The sequence below is a fragment of the Sturnus vulgaris genome, unplaced genomic scaffold (genome assembly GCF_052056855.1).
Source record: "Sturnus vulgaris isolate bStuVul1 unplaced genomic scaffold, bStuVul1.hap1 Scaffold_118, whole genome shotgun sequence".
NCBI lineage: Eukaryota > Metazoa > Chordata > Aves > Passeriformes > Sturnidae > Sturnus > Sturnus vulgaris.
Window position 1 is genome coordinate 452,219 of NW_028276048.1, and position 4,283 is coordinate 456,501.

The following is a 4,283-nucleotide window of genomic DNA, read 5'->3' on the forward strand; positions in this document are numbered from 1 at the left end:
ATGTAGCCGAGGCAAACGGAGCGTGCACAAAACGCAAGGAGAATGTCAGCTCAGCTCTGCAAGGCTGACAAAAGCAGAAGTTATACACAACAATAATATTGCCCTTCCTCAAAAGCGGGGATCAAAGAGCAGTCACCTAAAAAGGACAGTGCATGTTGAAGACACACTCCAAAGAACCATAGAAGGACTTGTGAGAAGGGGTGCAATTATGGCAAATAAATTCCAGGTGGGGTTAACTAATGAATACATCATCAGTGTGAGTGATAAAAGCTCCGATTGCCTGGTGGCCAGTGCACTCGAGTAGATGAAGGATTGCCCAAGTGGCCACCATGGTGTAATAAAGAATACCTGCTCTCAAATCCTCAAAACTGTGTTCAAAAGTTGCTATCCAGCAGATTTCAGTATCAGTGGTGTCCCTGACTCCATTATGCCCCTTGCACACTTTCACGAGGGCCCCTTGGTTCCACGAGGCCCTGCTGGATAACAGTGGACCCTTGGTTCCATTTGGGTCTGTACTGTCAAAATGGCCTCCTTAGTTCTGCACTGCCACAATGCTCTCTCCTTGGTGCCACGAGGCCTTGGTGTGTCACAACAGCCTCTCGGTTCCATGAACTGCCATAGTGTCAGCACGGTCTCTTGCATCTGCAGTATCACGATGGACAATTGGTTACAAGCAGCCCCGCTGTGTCACAACGACTACTTGGTTCATGAGGCCCCACAGTGTCACCATGGCCCCTTGGTTCCCCGAGGCCTCGCTGTAGAACAATGGCCTCTCAGTTCCAGGAGGTTTTGTACTGTCAACAGTGCTCTCCTTGGTTCTACAGTGGCTGCTTGCTTCCATAATTCTTCCTCAGTGTCACAGTGGTCTCCTTGGTTCCATGAGGCTCTGCAATGTCCCAATATCCCATCGTTTCCATGAGCTTCTGTCCCATCAACCATGTCCTTTGCTCCAGTGAGGCCCCGCAACGGCACACCGGACCCTTGGCTCCATGAGGTTCCATAGTGTAACATGGGTGCCTTGATTCCAAGAGGTTCTGCTGGGTCACACTGGACCCTTGGTTCCATGAGGTTCCGTGGTATCGCCATGGTTTCCCTGGATCCGCAGTAGCGCTACGGACCATAGGTTTCATGCAGCTTTGCTGTGCTACAGTGGCTCCTTGGTTCCATCAAGTGCCACTGTGTAACAAGGGAATCTTGGTCCCATGAGGTTCTGGACTGTCACAATGGTGTCCTTGGTTCTGGACTCTAACAACGGACCCTTGGTTCCACGAGGTTCCATTACGTCACAATGCTCTCCTTGGTTCCACAAGGCCTTGCTTTGTCACAAGGGACCCTTGGTTCCATGAGCTTCCGTAGTGTAACCATGGTCTCCTGGGATCTGCATTGTCACAATGGACAATTGGTTGCATGGGAGCCTGCTGTGTCACAAGAGAGCCTTAGCTCCATGAGGTTCTGGACTGTCACAGTGGTCTCCCTGCTTCAACGAGGCCCTGGAGTGTCTCGAGGGCTGCTTGGTTCTGTGAGCTTCCACAACGTCCCAATGGTCTCCTTGTTTCTGCAGTGTCATAGTGGACTCTTGGTTCCATGAGGTTCCTAAATGTCACAGGTCTCCTTGGTTCCATGTGGCCCTGCTGTGTCACCACAGCCCCTTGGTTCCAGGAGTTTCTGGGCTGTCAACAGTGGTTCCTTTGTTCCAATCAGGCACCGCTGTGTCACACTGCACCCTGGCTTCCATGAAGTTCTTCAGTGTCACAGTGGCCCCTTGGATCCATGCGGTCCCATAGTGTCACCATGGTCTCCTCGGACCTGCATTGTCATCAGGGACCATTGGTTCCATGTGGCCTGGCTGTGTCACAGTGATGTGGATTCCGTAATTGCCTTCAGTGTCACAATGGAGCCTTGTTTCTGTGAGGCTCTGAACTGTCACAACTGTCTCCTTGGTTCCATCAGCCCCCGCTGTGTCACAAGGGTCCCCTTGGTTCCATGAGCACACCAAAGCTTTGCATAAACATTGAGCAGCACCTGCTTAACACACCTGGGAACATCTGTCTGCATTCAAAAGACAGGTCACAGCTGAGAAAGGCACCAGCAGCTTCCATCTGCAACAGAGATGCAGGGAAAGGACAAGGACAGAGAATTCAGCTGCAAGACTCCGAGAATTCTGCATCCAGACATCATTTCTGGTCCCACTGTCCCTAGTAGAAAGGTGTCATCATTCCAGGTTCCAGGCAGCCTGTACTCAGCATGTGCTTCTACAGTGGGGGTTTGTCGTTTAGGAAAACCTGCTCAGGCTTTTCCCTTCTTTCCTCACAAACAGGAATACTTGTCCTGGGCCTGGATGCAGGCAGAGCCCTGAGGAGAGCACGTGGGACATGGTGCAGTGGGCAGGGACAGCCAGCTGCAGAGTTCAGGGGGAAGGGCTTCTGGTGCAGGGCCAGGCATGTCAGTCCCAGCTGGGCCATGTCAGACATGTCCCCAGGCTGGGCTTGGGGAGCAGCTTGTCCAAACAGGGTCAGCCTGGCAAGGGGCTCATTCTTCAGTGGGCCCACACCTCCTAAGGAGACATTCAGCATCAAGATCACCTGGGGAATGCCTAAGTTGCTTCTTCTTTGAACTGAAAAAGAAAAATTACTCCCTTTTATAAAACTGAAAATCATGAGCTGTACCTTGAAATCTTCCTCCTTAAGAGAACTCCAAAGTGACTCCAAGCAGCTGCACAAGGCCTGGAGACTGGAAGACATTGGAAAGAAGACAAAGAGCTCCTGAGGGTTTTCTGTATTTTAATGATCCCCAACGGTGGATTTGGGGCTGAGTCCAGGAGCCCCAGGCACTGAGAGAAGGTTGAAGAAGCTGCTCAAGGAGTCAGAAGCAAAACTCCAAGTCCCTTGGAGCATCACTGGCCCCACTGAGGGCAGGGACTGCCAAAGGCTCCCCAGGGAGTGGTGAGAGCAGATCCTTGAGGCCAGGATTGCAGGAGCCCGAGGCTGTGAGCAGGGAACTGCAATGCTGAGCAAGGCCTGGGCTGGTTGGAGGAAGCAGAAAGGCCAAGGCCTGAGCCCAGGCCTGGGCCAGCAGGGCCTGTCCCTCACAGGTGGCTCGGGGCTATTCCTGGAGCACTGGGATGGGAGAGGCAGCAAGGACAAATGTCATCAAGCTGTGTGACACTCCAGATGCTCATGGAACCAAGGGCCAGTGTGACACAGCGGGGCCTCATGGAAACAAGAGGCCGTGCTGAGCCTGCGCGCCTGTAACACCCCAGAACACTGAAATGCTGAGGGTGAGCAAAGGCTCCTTTACTCGAGTTTGGTGCAGAGTAGAAACCCCAGCCAGATATTCTCAAGAGGTCAAAACGACACAAAAGTGTACTGGAAAAATACAGAAAACCGAGCTCCTTTGGCAAATGATTTCATACAACATCCAATTCAACGTGCATCACTTAGCGTAGCAGGAACATCATTAACTCGGCCCATGTAAGATGGAAACCTTTAGGCATAAAAATGTTAAACTACCCAAAAACATTCCAGTAAAAGAGGATAAGAAGGTTAAAAGAGAAAAAAGAGACAGAAAGACAGAAGATCTCCAGATAGATATGCAGAGAGCTACCAGCTGCTAGGCTTCCAGTGTGGCTGCGACACAGACCCAGGAGATTTCAGGATTCAGACCAGGGCTTGACGTCATGCCCGATTTTTTAAATCCCTAGCGTTTTCTAAGCTCTCCTCTTTTCAGGGACATCTGCTTTCTTACCACGCACTGCTGTGTTTCATTGCCTTTGTGTGGGATTGATTGACGGCTCAGCCAATCAGAGCTGGGTGGGCGCTGCCCCTGCTGTGTGCTTGATTGACGGCTCAGCCAATCAGAGCTGGCTGGGCGGTGACCCTGCTGTGTGATTGATTGACGGCTCAACCAATCAGAGCTGGCTGGGCGCTGCCCCTGCTGTGTGATTGATTGACGGCTCAGCCAATCAGAGCTGGCTGGGCGCTGCCCCTGCTGTGTGATTGATTGACGGCTCAGGCAGTCACAGCTGGGTTTGCTCTGCCCCTGCTGTGTGATTGGCAGATCTGCCAGGCCATGGCTGGGGGCGGGGTTCTGTCCCACCTCATTCCAAGGTCTGTCCCAGCCCCGGCCCCACTCGGGCATTCCGAGCATCCCGACGGGTCTGGGGACATTGATGTCATCCAGCCTCTGACAGCGACCATGGGGACACTGCGGAACCTCATGGAACCAGAGACCATTTTGACACTCTGGTGCCTCATGCAATCAGGGGCACCTTTGTGAGACTCAGG